The sequence below is a fragment of the Dipodomys spectabilis genome, unplaced genomic scaffold (assembly GCF_019054845.1).
Source record: "Dipodomys spectabilis isolate Male_0828 unplaced genomic scaffold, ASM1905484v1 ptg000333l, whole genome shotgun sequence".
Taxonomy (NCBI): domain Eukaryota; kingdom Metazoa; phylum Chordata; class Mammalia; order Rodentia; family Heteromyidae; genus Dipodomys; species Dipodomys spectabilis.
Genome location: NW_024871010.1, coordinates 3,468,105 through 3,486,471, shown reverse-complemented (window position 1 = coordinate 3,486,471; position 18,367 = coordinate 3,468,105). Strand labels below are relative to the sequence as shown.

General features: G+C 40.0%; 1 long non-coding RNA gene across 4 annotated transcripts in view; it reads right to left on the bottom strand.

Annotated features, from left to right (window-relative positions):
- Window positions 1-11,747, bottom strand: part of LOC122095059 — a 34,043-nt gene extending 22,296 nt beyond the window's left edge. For 3 of the 4 annotated variants that reach the window (XR_006145012.1, XR_006145009.1, XR_006145011.1), the window contains exon 1: window positions 10,016-10,305. This is a non-coding gene — a long non-coding RNA (uncharacterized LOC122095059). Of the gene's footprint in view, window positions 1-10,015; window positions 10,306-11,545 lie in introns of those variants that run through there. The other variant, XR_006145008.1, reaches the window with a different exon arrangement.
- Window positions 11,748-18,367: the final 6,620 nt, after the last annotated feature.

Here is an 18,367-nt window from a genome sequence, read left to right as displayed (position 1 = left end):
TAATTGTAACCCCTCAGTACAGTATTTTCACAATAAAAATAAATTAAAAAATTAAAAAAAAGAAAACATAGACCAAGTAAACAATGTTATGATGCAACTAAAACTGCTAGAGGAGCAAGAAAAATTGAACCTAAAGTTGCTAGACAGAAAAAGATAACTGAAATAAGAGCTGAAATTAATGAGATACAAAGAAAATTATTAATAAAATTAATAAAACAAAAAGCTGTTTAAAAAAATATCAATAAAGCTGACAGACCACTGGCAAGAGTAATGAACAAAATAGAGGAGACCCAAATCAATAATATCAGAGATACCACAGGAAAAATTACAACAATCATCCACTCAAAGCACTAGCTTTGAGCATAAAAGCTTAGGGACTAGACTCTTACTCAAGACCCAGGAATGGCACCAAATAAAGATAGAATATTTTTACTGCAACTATATAATGATAGCACTGCAAATACCTCATCATAGAGCAAGCCAGGAGTCTGTTGCTGACAGCTGCCATCTAACCTGACTTAGCCAGAGGTAAATGGCTCCACAGAACCAGATGCCACTGGCTCATTAACCCCTGTCATCCAAGGTACGTGGGGACTGAGATCTGACCCTGATGGGTTTAAAATCCAGCCCTGGCAGGAAGTCAGCAAAACTCTGAGCTGTGGCTCAAAGTGGTAGAGCTCTAGCCTTGAGCAAAAGATCGTAGGACAGTACCCCCAAACTTTCAATACAATCCCTGTGGCTGACTCCACCTCCTCCAAAAAAACCCCACCCCTCAAAATCATTAGATGTGAACTTCGTATGGTTTGTGATGTGATTCTGAAAGAATGGTGATACTGATGAAAGCACTCTATTTCTAATGACAGTGTGTGGGATACAGCTATTTGATGAGTCCTTTATGATGTGTTGTGTGCTGAGTCCTTTACACTGTGCATTTTTTTCATCTGGTTCTTATAAGAGTTCCACAAGTAAGATGATTGTGCAGATGAGAAATTTGAGGCTCAGATATATCCCCATATCAAGGCCAAAATTATGTATTTCCTAACTCTAGTGAGTTGTCTCCTACAGACAATTGTTTGGGTTTATTTTTCTCAGTCATGAACTTTGAACTCAGGGCCTAGCCACTGACCCTTCCCTGTTGGGCTCATCGCTAGCTCCCTATCATGTGGAGCCAAGAACCCCCTTGCAACAGAGTGTTACAGTCTAGGATCTGCAGCTTAGGTCTGTCATCCTGCCTACTGAGGAAGCTGAGACCTGACGATCTGGGTTCCAAACTATCCCAGACACAAAAGGTCCTAAGAGACTACTATCTCCTATTCACCACTTAGAAACACGAAATGGAAGCTGGGCGCCAGTGATTTGCACCTGTCATCCTAGCTACTCAGGAGCCTGAGAGCTGATGATCACAGCCCAAAACCAGGCTGGGCAGGAAATTCCTTGAAAGGTTTCTCTCCACTGAACTACCAAAAACCTGCAGGGGTGCTGTAGCTCAAGTGATAGATCACTTGGCTTTAGCTGAAGAGCTCAAGGACAGCACCCAGGCCTAGACATCAATTCCTCCAACTTCCAAGAGAAGAAAGAAATAAACCTGAATTTGAGGGCTGGGAATGTGTCTTAGGGGTAGAGTGCTTTGCATGTATGAATCCCTGGGTTTGATTCCTTAGTTCCACATCACTAGAAAAAAGTCTGAAGTGCCTGTGTGGTTTAAGTGGTAGAGTGCTATCCTTGTACTGGAGAAACTCAGGTACAGTGTTCAGGTCTTGATTTCAAGCTCCAGGACAAGTGTATGCACACACACACACACACACACACACACACACACACAGATACCAGAAGTGAAGCTCTGAAACCAACTGTTAAAGCACTGAGCTCCAGTTCTGAGGTCATGCTCAGCACCCAGGCCCTGTATTCAACCCTGAAACCTAGCCATCCAGAGCCTAACTAGGAGAGGTCAAAGGTTTCAAAACCTGATGAGCTTCACCAGCCCTAAATGACAGGAAGCATTGTGATATTAAACATGTGCTTAGATTTAGCAAGCTTCCAGAAACCTAGGAATACACCATTGCAAATAATGAAGCATTTTATTAGGTTAAGCTCCCTTGTTGTCTACCAGAAGTACGCTTGAATTAATTGTAGCAGGTTATTTCAGCACTGGAATATAGTCTAACAAAAAGACAGGATGAGTGCAGGGAACTTGGCCTGCCATGGGAGGTGGCACAAATGAAGGCTTCCTGTGAAAACAGCACTGGGGAGAAGAGATGGCTTGGGGTACAAAGAGGCCTTTTTCTCCTGGCCTTCAGAGCCCGACCACACTCCTCCTCACTAATCGGCCTTGATGGAGTTGCTTGTTACACAACTGTACAAGAGTGAGGCCTTTTGTCTGCCTGTTCCAACAATGAGGCAGAGTTCCTTCAGCAGTCCCTGGTGCCGAGAAAACCTCAGGATACAATGGGAACAGTGAGGGGAGCCCCGGAACATGCACTGTCTTGAAAGCACTGTCTCTGCTATGAAATCATTCTATTCAAAGCAAATTTCCTAGCTGGGTGCCTTTCATCTTAGGGACTCTGGACCTTCACCGATAAAAATACATCCATACATATATGGGGAGACATGGAGTCACTTGATTTTTTTGTTTGTTCTTTTTAGGCAGGTCCGGGGGTTGTATTAGGAGCCTAGCCACTGTGCCTGAGCTCCTTTTGCTCAAGGGTAGAGCTCTGCCCTTGAGCCACAGCTCCATTCATGGAGATTTTTTATTCCTTTGATAACTTCGAATAAGAGTGCTGTGGACTTCCTGTCCAGGCTGAATTCAAACTGGCATTCTCTACCTCACAGATTCCTGAAGAGCTAGGATTAAAGGCAGGAGTAAATAACACCTGGCTTTCGTTTATTCTTGTTCTTTTTTTCATTGTGACAAACTGAAATCTTCACAGTGTCATGCTAATGGTTTGCATTTCGAAGTAAACTACCCAGGCCTGGAATTTGATTGCCAGGACTGCCACCTACAAATGGAGGGAGATCTTGAGAAAATCTTTCCTATTCATGTGAATGCTTAATGGATTGTTATAAAAGTAACAAATAAATTTGCAATTAGTTCATGATTCTCTTATAGAATGCCACATGAAAAATATTTTATTATGTCTTCCATTCTAGCTACTTTGTATGATTCTCCCAATTAAAAAATACTGACTACTTTTACATTAATGCTACTTCATTAAATGGAGGCATAATTTAATAATAATTCATAAAATGTATAATTTCATATCCTCACATTTTCTCTCTCATATATATTGCAAACTACACATCTATCTATCTATCTATCTATCTATCTATCTATCTATTATCTATCTATCTATCTCTCACTCTCTCTCTCTGTCTGTCTATATATCTATATCCACATCTTTATCTATATCTATCAGCCATTACTATGGCTTGTTCCACAGAACTGGCTGGCAGCTCAGTTTGCCAAAGGCTTTTGTAGTACAACTGACCCTTTCATGAATTGGGCATCGTGAGCTGTGAATTAAAATCTCAGCATTGCCAGAAGTTTATATGTGGAGTCAGAAGACAATTTTGACACATGTTTTTCCTTCTCTGTGAAAGTCCTGGGTCTCAGTATGATCTATAATCCTTATGCAAATACATCCATGTGATAAAATGTAATAAATGAAATAAATATTATATATGTAATAATACTAAATAAAATAAAAAACAAGGGTAATAAATATCATATGGAATAAACCCATGTACGTAAATAGATCTCATATACGAATATTTTTTTTTCAGTGCTGGGGCTTGAATTCGGGCCCTGGAAACTGGGCTGAAATTCTTGTCTTCAACGACGGTAAGCTTACTCTCCCCAACAGTGACACAGAGTTACCCAGACCTTGAGTTCAAATCCCAGGCCTGCAAGAAAAATGGTGCAAATTCCAAGCCAGAGCCTTGATTTTTTTGGCCAGGACTGGGGCTTGAACTTAGCTTGTGACAACTCTGCGTCAGCTTCGATCATCCTAGGCTGGGGTGCAGCCTCTGGACACACAGCCCATCCTGAGATCCTACGACCAGAGTTCAAATCTTTGGACTGGCAAAAAAGGAGAAGTGCTGGGAAAGAAACTCAGTAATAGAGTGATTGCCTTGCATGCATAAAGCCCAGGGTTCGATTCCTCAACACCACATAAGCAGAAAAAAGCCAGAAGTAGCGCTATGGCTTAAGTGGTAGAGTGATAGCCTTGAGCTGAAGAGTTGAGGTACAACACCAGAGCCAGAGTTCTGGCCCCTAAACCGAAAAAAAAGAAAAAAAATGCAGAGGGGGAAAAAAAGAAGTACAAAACTGGGAAGTTCCAGAAGGTGGTATTACATTGTTTTATCCTTTGCATTGCAACCATCCTGGGTCTAAATGACACGGCCCAGATAGTGTACATGACCTTGCACTGCTGAAGTTTGGTGGGCTATCAGGGAAGCCATAGCCCAAACCAACAACCTAGGCCTGGGGTGCGAATCCCAGGACTGCCACCTATGAATGGAAGGAGATCCTAAGAAACACATTCTGATATACATCCATACGAATGGAATGTTGTAAAGTAATAATTACATTAGTAGTTAGTTTATGATTATATTATAAAATTATACACAATAATTATAGTACATTGACTAATTTTCAATTAATACTTTGTTATGTATTTAATCGTAATATTTAAATAAGTGAAGGAATAACTTATCAATAATTGGTAGTAATATAGTATATAAAATTAGATAATATACAGACATCTGTGTCTTGTTTTATACATATATATATGTGCTTACATACATATATATATATATATATATATGTAACAATCTACATATGTATTTCTACATTTGTCATTCCTGGGCTCAGTGGTAGAGGGTTTGCCCCATATATATGAAGCCTTGGGTTCAATTCTACACTATCACATGCACAGAAAAATCTGGAAGTCTCATGGCTGCTTGTTTTAAAACCAATACACATTAAAACTTTTAAAATCATATGGAATTTATTCTTAATGCAAGAATTACAATCACAATTCACCACACAACAGAGCACCCAAAATTATGCAAAAAACACTATTTTCCCCCAAATCCCAATATCTCCAAAGACTTGAATTGTTGGGGACGTTAACACACCACTTTCCCCACTAGATAGATAAACTCAGAAAAACTCAACAGAGAAAATGGAGATCTAAAAAACTGCATAGATCAACAAGATTTAACAGACATCTATGGAATATTCCACCCAGCAGCATCAGAATATACGTTTTTCTCAGCAGCACAAGGAATATTTTCCAAAATAAACCACACATTAGGCCACAAAGCAAACTTGTCCAAATTCAGAAACATTGAAGTTATACCTTGCATTCTCTCACACCACAAGGGAATAAAATTAGAACTCAACACCAAAAGCCACCAAAGAAAATCCTGTAACACATGAAGGCTGAACAACACACTGCTGATTCACGAGTGGGTCATGGAAGAGATGAGAAAGGAAATTCAAATGTTCATGATATTCAACAACAATGAACATGCAAATTACCAGCTTCTCTGGGTCACAGCAAAGGCAATACTCAGGGGCAAGTTTATAGCTCTGAGTTCCTACATCAACAAATTGGAGAGATCTGAAACCAACAATTTAATGAGACATCTGAGCTTTCTTGAAAAAGAGGAGCAAGATAAACCCCAATCCAGTAGATGGAAAGAAATAATTAAAATTAAATCAGAATTAAATGAATTAGAATCCAAAAAATATAGAAAGAATCAACAAACCAAAGAGTTGATTCTTCAAAAAAAATTAATAAAATTGACAGACCCTTAGCAAACCTTATCAGAAAAAGAAGAGAACGCACCCAAATAAATAAACGCAGTGATAAGAATGGAAACATCACCACAGAAACAACCAAGATACAGAACATTATAAGGGAATACTTCTCAAAATTTTATGCTAATAAGTTTGAAAACTTGGCAGAAATGGGACTTTTCCTAGCAAATACTGACATGCCAAAAATGAACCAAGATAAGTTAAACCATTTTAACAGGCCCATATCAAGGATTGACATAGAAACAGCAATAAGAGACTTCCCATCTAAGAAAAGCCCAGGACCAGATGGTTTTTTAGTGGAATTCTACAAGGCCCTCAAAACAGAGCCGACACCAATATTTCTCCAACTCTTAAATAAAATTGAAAGAGAAAGTTCATTACTGAACTCATTCTATGAAGCTATGATAACCCTCATCCAAAAACCAGGCAGGGATTCATTAAAGAGAGAGGACTGTAGACCCATTACTTTGATGAACATTGATGCAAAACTTCTCAACAAAATTTTGGCCAGTCGTCTTAAACAATGCATCCAGAAAATCATACACCACGATCAAACAGGATTCATTTCAGGGATGCAAAGCTGGGTCAATATTCGCAAATCAATTAATATAATTCATCACATAAGCAAGAGCAAGGATAAGAACCACATGATTATCTAAATATATGCAAAAAAAAGCATTTGACAAGATCCAGCACCCCTTTATGATGAAGGTTCTGGAAAAATTAGGAATCCATGGAACATTCCTCAATACAATAATGGCTATATATGACAAACCTACAGCCAGCATTATACTTAATGGTGAAAAACTAAAGTCATTTCCTCTTAACTCAGGAACAAGACAAGGATGTCCACTATCACCACTTCTCTTCAATCTAGTATTAGAATTCTTATCTACAGCAATAAGAGAAGATGCAAACATAAAGGTGATCCAAATAGGGAAAAAAGAAATAAAACTCTTCCTCTTTGCAGATGACATGATCTTGTATTTAACAAATCCCATAGACTCCACTCCCAATTTACTCAAGTTGATTTAAAACTTTGGCAAAGTAGCAGGGTATAAAATTAACCCCCCAAAATCAATGGTTTTTCTGTATGCCAACAATGAGTAAAGTGTTGCTGAAATTAGGAAAGCAACTCCATTTGTAATAGCCCCACAAAAAAATAAAATACCTAGGAATTAACTTAACCAAAGAAGTGAAGGACCTCAATGATGAAAACTTTAAAAACGAAAAAGGAAATCAAAACAGAACTTAGAAGTGGCAAAAACTCCCATGCTCCTGGATTGGAAAGATCAACATCGTGAAAATGGCAATACTTCCCAAGGCTATCTACAAATTCAATGCAACACCTATCGAAATTCCCATCTCATTCTTCAAAGAAATAGAAGAGGCAATCCAAAAAGTCATATGGAACAATAAAAGAACCCGAATAGCTAAAACTATCCTCAACAGAAAGAACAGTGCTGGAGGAATATCAATACCAAATTTCAAACTAGACTATAAAGCCATAGTAATCAAAACAGCTTGCTACTGGCACAAGAACAGACCTCAGAAGCAATGAAATAGAATTGAAAACCCAGAAATGAACCTACAGACCTATAGCCATTTAATCTTCAATAAAGGGGCTAAAAAAATAGAATGGAAGAAAGACAGCCTCTTCAGTAAATGGTGCTGGCTTGGTTAACTACTTGTAGAAAACTAAAGCTAGATGCTTATATATCACGCTGCATGAGAATCAAGTCCAAATGGATCAAAGACATCAGAGTCAAAGCAGACACTGAAAACATTACAGGATGGAATAGGAGAAACCCTTTGTCTCCTTGGCACAGGCTGAAATTTTCTTAATAGAGACCCAGAAAGACAACAAATTAAAGAAAGGTTGGACAAAATGGGATTGCATGAAATTGTAGAGCTTCTGCATGGCAAAGGACATAGCTTGCAAGATCAATAGAAAGCCCACGGATTGGGGAAAGATCTTCACTAGCCATACAACAACGGACAAGGGTCTCATATTTAAAACATACCTGGAACTCAAAAAATTAAATCCCCCAACAACAAATCTTCAAAGAAACAATTGCCCAATAAATAAGTGGGCTAAATACTTAAAGAGAAACTTCTCTGAAGAGGAATGAAAAAGGGCCAATACATACTTTAAGAAATGCTCAACCTCCCTAGCCATAAAAGAAATGCAAATCAAAACAACATTGAGATACCACCTCCTCCCAGGTAGAATGGCTATAATCAAGAGCTCTAATAACAACAGATGCTGGAGGAGATGTGGACAGAAGTAAACCCTACTGCACTGTTGGTGGGAGTGTAAACTTGTTCAACCTCTTTGCAAAGGAGTATGGAAGTTCCTCAAAAGACTCCACATAGAGCTCACCTATGACCCAGCAATCCAACTTTTGGGTATTTACACAAATGTTCACAAACAAGACCACACTAAAGGTACCAGCACGATATGTTTATTGCAGCATTATTTACCATAGCTAAGATATGGAATCAACCCTGATGCCCCTCAGTAGATGAATGGATCAAGAAAATGCGACACACACACACACACACACACACACACACACACACACACAATGGAATTCTATGCGTCCATCATAAAGAATGACATTGCCCCATTTGTTAGTACATGGAAAGACTTGGAAAAAATTATATTAAGTGAAGTAAGCCAGGCCCAAAGAAATATAGGTCCCATGGTTTTCCTTATTTCCAATAAATAGTATATGCCTGAATCAAGCAGAAAAGCTCAGATAAATTTATGTTAGGGAAATGAACCCTAAATATGTACTCAAATGCTGTTTTCTTTCATGCGATTGTTTCTAACACATTTATAAGATGATATCTTTGTTGCTTTGTATGTCCCTCCCCCATTGTATAACCCCTGCTTTCACTGTATTTGATGTTAGTATAATTTGTGGAGGGTAAGGGAAAAAACGAATCGTTTAAATAGGGATACAGGTGGAAATATTGCAACAATGAGATGTACAAGTCGTTATGTTGAAAACGAACTTTACAACTTTGGTTGTAAAGTTTGTGGGGGGTGATTGGAGGCTTGAATGGGGGGATAGGGGAAGGATGGGATGGGAAGGGGAAACAAAGGAGGATGTTACAATGCTTGATAAGAAATGTACTCATTATCTTGCCCATGTAATTGTAACTCCTTTGTACAGTATTTTCACAATAAAAACAAATAATAATCTAGAAAAAAAATAATTACAATCACCATTACTCTGCCAAGAAGCTAGGCTTAACACCTTTATAACTTTTAAAAACATCCTAATTGTAGAACATCATTGAAAGCAAGTTACATTATACAAATAAACTTTTTAACCCTCTTTTGAAGGCCATTTTAATTTTAATTTTAACACATACAAGGGGCAGTTTTAGCAATACTAATCAGATCATCACATCACTCATTTTAACCATGTTTTCAGGGTCTATCTGCAGGGAAAAGGGACAGAACAAAGATGGGCAACTCAGCCCCTCCTATGGAATGTGCCTGCACCCAATCTGACTCTTTAAGGTTAGATGAACTGCGTTTGTGCCAGCTTGCCCTCTTTTACCATGTGTGGACTCCTCCCAGGGCCAGTCCCACCATCTATGAAGCACCCCCCCCAGGTCGGTCCCACCACGCATGACCAGCTTAACTACACTTCTGCCTATTCAGCCTCACCCCTAAATATAGATCTTAGGTAGTCTTCTAAATTTTCCCTTTTTTGGGGGGTAGGGAGGTTTGAATAAAATACAGTTTTAGACAGACAGAACATGTCATGTTTTGTAACAGTGCTAAATTGACCTTTCCATTTAAATTTTTAATATTTATCCTGAAATTTTAGCCAAGGGAACTAAATCCCAAACTGCCAAAGCATTTAAAAATATTAAAATTTAAAATAACAGATTTTCTAATTTTTATGTTAAAGAATCCTTAAAAAGCCATTTAAAACAGTGTGAAAGTTTTTTAAATTTTTAGTAATGTCTAAACCTCTTAACCTTTTACATTTTAAACTTAAATTCACCCAATTTTTACAGCATGTTGACAATTTTTATCTTGAACATGTTTACAAACACATAGAAAACACACAGATCTTAAAGCGTGCATAAATCAAAATCAGTTTTACATAGATTTTTTCAAAGTTTTTTTAACAAAAATTTAAGACAGTATTTTTTTAAACTAAGTACCTTTGTTAAGCTTCATTTTCCCAGGGCTCGCTTGTTTAGCAAGGCAATTCATCAACGGATCTTTTGAATCCCACCTGTTGGAGAAGGGCTGGTTGAAGGGGTCACCTAAAACTAAACTGGCCTGAATTTTATCCAATTTTAGACAAGAGCACTTTACAAATTGTTACATTGTCAGGACTCGCTGAAAAATCCAAACCAGGTACATAGCCTTCCACACTCTCTGCTCAGGCAGCCTCCACAAGGAGAAAATTCAGCCCAAGACCTGAAAGGAACCAGACTAGTCCAGCAACCTTACATATCTCACAGTGACGCGAGCCTAGCAGGTCTGTGGCTGAGCCCAGCCAGAGGCTAGAACTTTTATTTCCTCAGAGATGTTCAAATAAATAACAAAAATATAAATAAACACAAAAACCAAGAATCCACACTTAAAACAGGTACCAATTCTAAAACAGAACTAGACAATAGCCAAAAGCTGAGTTGGGGACTAGTGGGCCCTCAGTTCATTCCGACTAGAACTGCGCCATTCTCAATCAGCAAGCTGAATTCAGAATCTGTTGAGTGAGCTGGCCACCCTCACCCAGAATTTCCCCACCTCAAAAATAGAACAGAAACGACACCAAAGTAAACAAGACAGACAAGTGGGGACAAAGACAAAATCAGATCTCCATGAATTGGGCAACATCTTACCACCAGAGGATTTCTTTTTTTCTTTTTTTTTTTTAGATTCCTGCAAATGTTGATCCAGAGGCCTTCCAAGGTGGAGGAGAATTCTCAGTCATCTTGGGGCAAGGGAAAAAAGACCCTGGAAGCCATCCCCTCAGACTGACAGTCTCCTCCCCATACTCAGACCCTCTGGGCCAAGGCCCGAGGCTAAGATCTTGCTGGTGGCACTTGGTGGTCAGTGGCAGATTCATCTGGCTTAGAGTTTTCCCTGCAGGCCCCTTTCAAAGTTATTGCTAGATCCTGCAGGTTCTCCCTTCCCCCACTGCCTCCTCTTCTAGAGAATAAGTCAACCTTTGATGTCATCCTAAAATTCCAAAAGTATTAAAACGGGAGAGCGGCTGAGGTGAAAGGAGCGTCTGGCCACCCCATTCGGGGGGCTCCAGGATGCCCGCTGATCCGAAAATGAAAGTTAAATGAACAAGGAAAGGAATTAAAATGGCAACTACAAATGAGACAAAGAGAGCATGCATGTTGATCTCGAGCTCGAATCCACCTCTAAGCCATGGTTGTGGAGGCCAGACGAGTTCCTGTCCCATAGGATGGTGGAGGCCAATGAGTCCCTACCCGGGAGGTGGATAATCTACCCTTAACCCAGAGTAGCAGAGGCCGGACAAGTCATGGTCCAAAAGATGACAGAGTGAAGCGAGACTCCACTGGGGAAGGCTTCCCCAAGGGCCCAGGGAATTTCTTCAACTCGCCTGCTGGCTACCTTGTAGCACATCTACCAACGTTTCTTGCCAGCTCTAAAACCCTACTTGCAAATCAAACACATAACACGCAACATAAAGCAGCTGCACCCCCTCTTACCGGCTAGCTGGATGACTCGCTGATCAGGTATCTGTGTGGCTTATGGGGGGGCTATCCCGGACAAGCTCCCACATAAAGTGGTCAGATTTCGGACGCCCCCTCTCAGACCACCAGAGACCATGATCAATGCAAACAGCAAAGAGTCATTTATTGCAAGCTGGAGCTTGGTCCTATGTGTACTTGGTAACTGGTGATGCTAAGAGGCCCCAAGCATAAAATTGACACAGCTTTTATAGTATCAAACAAACAAGTTTAGGGGGTTTCCACACAAGCAAGTTCACAAGTTCAGGGGGTTTATGTCCACCCTGATCACACTTCCCTTTTTCAGCTGGAACACCTGGGCAACTGTTCTGTTCTTTAAAGGTGGGCAGGGTTGGTGGCAACCTGCGGTTTTTCTGAGAACTATTTTTCTCTTTGGCAGCACAGCTCTCTTTGGGGGTTACTTTGAGGGCAGCACAGCTCAGGGGGCTTGAACTTAAAATGGAATTACTTTAGCTCTTCAGTTAGGTCCTGAGTTCAAACACCAGGAATGGTGTATGCACACACACACACACACACACACACACACACACACACACACACCCCACATGGAGGCACCTTTGCCAATAATATATCATTCCATTATGTTCAGCTCCCTAATTGTCTGCCAGAAGGACTCTTGAATTAATTGTAGCAGTTTGTTTCAACACGGAAATATAGTCTTACAAAGACAGGATGAGTGCAGGGAACTTGGCCTGCCACAGAAGGTGGCATAAATGAAGGTTTCCTATCAAAACAGACCACTGGGGAGAGAGAGAGCTTGGGGTACAAACAGGCCTTTTTCTCCTGACCTTCAGAACCTGCGCACATTCATCCTCATTAATTTGCCCGGATGAATTGTTTGTTATGCAGCTTTACAGAAGTGAAACTTTTTGTCTGCCTGTTCCAACAATGAAGCCGACTTCCTCCGGCAGCCTGGGGTATGGAGACCCCTGAGGCTACACTGGGAACACTGAGGGAGCCCCGAAACATGGATTGTCTTGAAAGCACTCTGTGCTATGAAATCATTCTATTCAAAGCAAATTTCCTAGCTGGGTGCCGTTCTTCATAGCAACTCTGGATCTTCACTGACACAAATGCATGCATACATACACAGACACATGGAGTTACTGGCTCTTTTTTTTTGTGGCAGGTCCTGGGCTTGAATTGTGAGCCTAGACATTTTCCCTGAGCTCCTTTTGCTCAAGGAAACATTTTATTGTGTCTTAAACCATGATTACCCTAGGCTGTGGTGCAACTTTTACACCCACAGATGATCCAGGGATCCTAGGACCAGAGTTCAACTCCCAGCACTGGCAAAAATACATTAAACCAACAAAAATGGAGGAGGAAAAACCAGGAAATGTTACACAACAGTTTTTTCTTTTGTTTCCTTAGCACTGTGACCCTCCTGAGTCTCAATGACTTGGCTTGAAAATTGTATGTGACCTTGCATGGATGATGGCTGAGGGGCTGTCAGTGAAGCCTGAGCCAAACCAGACACCTAGGCCCTGAGATCGATCCTAGGACTGCCACCTACACACAGCTGAAGATCCTAGGAAACTCATTCCTATCTATAGGAACATTAATAGAATATTTGAAATTTATTAATTGAATTACTAACTAGCTAGTCATTCCAGTATAAGATTGTATGCAATAAATATAGGTCATTGATTAATTAATACTTTGTTAATTCTTCTACCATGATAATTGGAAGCATAATTTTATACCAAATAATTGGTAGTAATAGAATATATAAAAATAAGGTACAGACAACACTCTTTATATTGGGTTATACGTTAGATTCTACATAAATGTCTATCTGTCTCTCTCTGTATATATTTATAGATGCATATACATATGTAAATACACACACACATGCACGCACACACACAAACAAACACACACACACACTGCAATCTAAACATCTACCTGTTTATATATTGGCCATTCCTAGGGCTTGATCTCAGGTTCTCAAATTGGCCTGCCAACTTCACTTGCATCAGACTGGTGTGCTAACATTTAACCATTCATGAAGTGGGCCTGCTAGGCCCTGAGTTCAAGTCAGAGAATTGCCAAAAACTTAATCCTGTTCGAAAAGCCAATTGTTCCACTTGTTTTCTGTATCAATGAAAGTCCTGGGTCTCAGGAATGATGTAGAATACATAGGCAAAGCTATGTCTTATGTAATAGGATGCAAAATGTTATATGTGTAATCATGCTCACTCTCAAATACATAAGAAATAAAACACAAAATAAAATGAATACACTAACTGCAATATGCAATAAACATGTGTATGTAAGTATGAATCATGTATTTCAAATATATAAGAATATTATTTTTTCAAGTGCTAGGATTTGAATTCAGGCCCTGGGAACAGGCCTGACTTTCTTGTCTTCCAGCCCGGTGATCTTTCCATCCCCCACAGTGCTACAGATTTACCCACATCCTGAGTTCAAATCCCAGGCCTGGCAAAAACAATGGCCTGAATTCCAGGCTAAGGAGCCTCATAATATTTTAAATATTAAAATATTTTAAATATGTATGTATGCATGTATTTTTATTTTCTCAAGCACAGGGCTTGATCTCAGGTAGTGGCAATTTTGCCTCAGCATTGATCACTCTAGGCTGGGGTGCAACCACTGGACCCAAAGCCAAACCTGGGTTCCTGGGCCTCAAATGCTGACAGGAAAACAATAATAAATAATGCGACACAGAAAAATAAAAACTGGCAACTTACCAGATTTACATTTGTTTTCTTTGCAAAGTGACCATTCTGGGACTGAATGACACGGCTGCAAAATGTTGGTAACCTGGCATTGCTGAAGGCTGGGCCACCAGGGAAGCCTTAGGCCAACACAGCAACATAGGCCATGTGTTTGAAGCACAGTCCTGACCCCTACCAATGGAGGGAGATACTAAGAGTCTCGTTCCTATTCATAGGATTACCGATGGAAGATTATGAATGGCAAAGTTGAATTAGTTGTTTCTGAATACTACTATACAATTACATGGAGTGATTTTAGGTGACCAATGGATTTTAATGAATATTTTTGACACATTCAAAGAATAGTATTAATTACATGGATGCAATAGTTTTGGGACAGTTGTTGCTTTATTAATAATTCATTAAGGATGAAAACAAGAATACTAATTACATGGAGGCATAATAAATACCCAAGAATTGGTAGGAATGCAGTCTATATACAGGAATAATGTATAGACATCACTGGCACTCTATAAAGATCTATATTTACTTGTGTACTACCATCTGCATGTCAATCTGTTCTTATTTTGTCAACCCCTGGGGCTCAATCTCAGGTGCTAGAAATGCTTGTTAGCTCAATATGCCCCAGGCTGGCGTGCTGACACTCACCCATTCATGAATTGGGACTTATAGGCTTTGAGTTCTAATGCCAGCACTCACAAAAATTGAATCGTGGAGTAAGAATCCCATGGTGACACATGTTTTCTGATTCTTTGAAAGTCCTGGGTGTAAGGTATGAAGTTTCATACATAGGCAAATCTATATCTTATGTAATATATGGAGTAAATATTTCATGTGTAATAACAGCCAATAAAATAAATAGTAAATAAATTAATAAAAAAAATAAAACGAATAACTACACTAAGTGCAATATGTGGTCAACATATGGGGCTCGATCTCAGGGCCTGGGAACTGCCTGGCCGATGAATTGGCTAGAGGCTTCTGTGCTGACAGTCACCCATTCATGAATTGAGCCTTCTAGGCCCTGAATTTAGATCCCAGTACTGCCAAAAATGTAATCGAGGAGGAAGAAGCCGAGCGTGACACATGTTTTCTTTTCTTTTAAAGTGCTCAGTGACAGGATGTATAATTCAGATGCAAATATATATGCTAGCAATAGGATGCCATAAATGTAAAAAATGTCATTGGTGGAAGAATTGTCACTACAATAAATGAAAAACAGATTGAATTAGTAGTGAATCATTCTAGGATAAAATCAGACACACTAATTATAGGACATGGATTAAGTTTAATATTTTGTTAAGCATTAATAGAAAGAAAATTGCTTGGAAACATAAATACCTAATAATTGGTAGTAACACATGATGCATAATTTAATTATATAGACATCTGTCGCATTCTATAAAATATGTAATTAATGTACAGATGTATGTACTTATAATTTTAATTAATGCTTTATTAATTGTTAACTGAGACAAATGATTAAATGGAGACATAACTTAATACCTAAAAATTGGTAGTAATATTATCTACAAATTAATAATGTACAGACATCTTTTGTGTATAGAAAATTATACACAGCAACCTCTATCTATTTATAACTCTTTCACTCCTGGGGCTTGTTGGTTAAGTGCTTGACTAGTAAGCACGAAACCCTGGGTTCGAACCCACAGTGTCACATAAAAAGTAAATCTAGAAGTTCTGCTGTCTTTCAATCAACTGAGTGCTAGCCTTGAGCACAAACACTTAGGGACAGTGTCAAAGCCCTTACTCAAGTCCCAGGACTGCCAAAAGATAAAAAAAAAAAAGGTAGAATATACTCACTGCAACTATAGAAGGATAGGACATCAAATACCTCATCACAGAGAAAGCTATGAGTCTGGTGCTGACAGCTGTCACCTAACCTGACTTAGCCAGATGTAACCTGCTGTAACCCAGCTCCATGGGTTACCCCCATCATTTTGGCTTACCCTGGCTTACCCCAGACATCTTGGCTGCTTGGGGGCTTTAAATCCTGGCAGGAAGTCTGCTAGAATCTTTGAAATATGGCTTGAAATGGTAGAGCACTAGCCTTGAGCAAATGTTATTAGAATAGTATCCCCGTGTTTTGAGCTCAAGCGGCATAAAACCTCCCCCAAAATAAAAACACCCCACTAAACCAATAGATATGAAATGATCCTCGAAGAATGTGAAACCACCTTAATTCTAATTATAGCTTGTGGAACAGAGCTTTGTGCTGAGTCCTCCATAGGGTGATCTGTGCTGAGTCCTGCACATGCCATGGTGCTATATGCTGAGTCCTTCACAAGGTGAAGTGTGCTGAGTCCTGCATTGGGTGCTGGGTGCTGAGACTCTCACAAGATGCTGTGTGCTGAGTCATGCAAAGAATGCCATGTGCAGTGTCTTTCACAGGGTACATTCTTTCAACTTGTCCTTGTAAGAGCTCCATAACTGAGATGATTATGCAGACAAGAATATTGAGGCTCAGATAGGTCCCCATGGCAGGAACAAAATTATCTATTACTGAAGACTAGTGAGTTGTCTCCTGCGGACAATTGTTTTGTTTTGTATTTTCTCAGTCATGAACCTTGAACTAGGGGCCTAGGCATTGACCCTTACCTCTTCGGCTCATGGCTAGCACTCCACCATGTGGAGCCAAGGAGCCCCTTGCACCAGAAGCCATGGCCTAGGGGTCTATAGCTGAAGTCTGTCATCCTTCCTTCTCAGGATGCTGAGATCTGAGGATCTGGGTTCCAAACTATCCCAGGCAAAAAGGTACCATGAGACTATCTCCAATTCGCCACTAAGAAACCTGAAGTGGAAGCTGAGTGCTTGACGCTCATGTTTGTCATCCTAGCTACTCAGGAGGATGAGATCTGAGGTTCATGGTTCAAAGCTAGCCTGGGCAGGAAAGTCCTTGAGACACTTTGCTCCAATGGACCACCAGAAAAGCTGAAATGGCGCTTTGGCTCAAGTAGTAGAGCACAAGACTTGAGCTGAATAGCTCAAGGACAGCACCCATGCCTAGATATCAACTACTACAACAATAAAAAATGATAGAAAGAAACTAACAAACCTGAAATAGAGGGCTGGGAATGTGCCTTAGGGGTAGAGTGCTTTGCATATATGAAACTCTGGGTTTGATTTCTCAGGACCACATCAATAAAAAAAAAAAAAAAGCCTGAAGTGGTTCTGTGGCTCAAGTAAGAGAGGACTATCTTTGTACAAGAGAATCTAGGTACAGTGCTCAGGTCCTGAGTTCAACTTCCAAGAATGGTGAATGGGCCCACATGCATGCGCACGCGCGTATACACACACACACACACACACACACACACACACAGATTATGAGTGATGCTGTTACACAAAATGGTAAGGTACCAGGCTTCTTCACTGAGATCATGGTCAACAGCTTAGCCCAGTGTCCCCAAGAGCTAGCCACCCAGGGCCCAACTAGGAGAGGTCAAAAGTTTCAAAACCTGATGAGATTCACCAGCCCTAGAAGACAGGAAGCTTTGTGATGTCAGATATGTGCTTGGATTTCCCAAGCTTGCAAAAACCTAGGAAATGCATCGTAGGCCCAACATTGCCGTCAATGAAACATTTCATGAGCTTCAGTGCCCTAGTTGTCTGCCAGAAGGACTTTTAAGTTACATTGAGAACTGTATCTGAACACTGGTATATAGTCTCACAAAGGCAGGATAAGTTCACAGTATTTGGCCTGCCATGGGAGGTGGCACAAATGAAAGCTTCCTGTCAAAACAGAGCACTGTGGAGAGAGATAGTTGCGAGTACATAGTGACCTTTCTCTCCTGACCTTCGGAGCCCGCCTGCACTCCTTCTCACTATCTGACCCGGATGCAGTTGTTTGTTACACAACAGTACAGGAATGAGGCCTTTTTTCTGCCTGTCCAGGAAATGAGATTTCGTCCACAAGGCCTGGGATGCAGAGAAACCCACAGGTTTACTGGGACCAGAGAAGGGAGCCCTGGAATATGCAGTGTCATGAAAGCAGTCTCTGTTATGAAATCATTTTATTGAATACAAATTTCCTAGCTTGGTGCCGTTCATCATA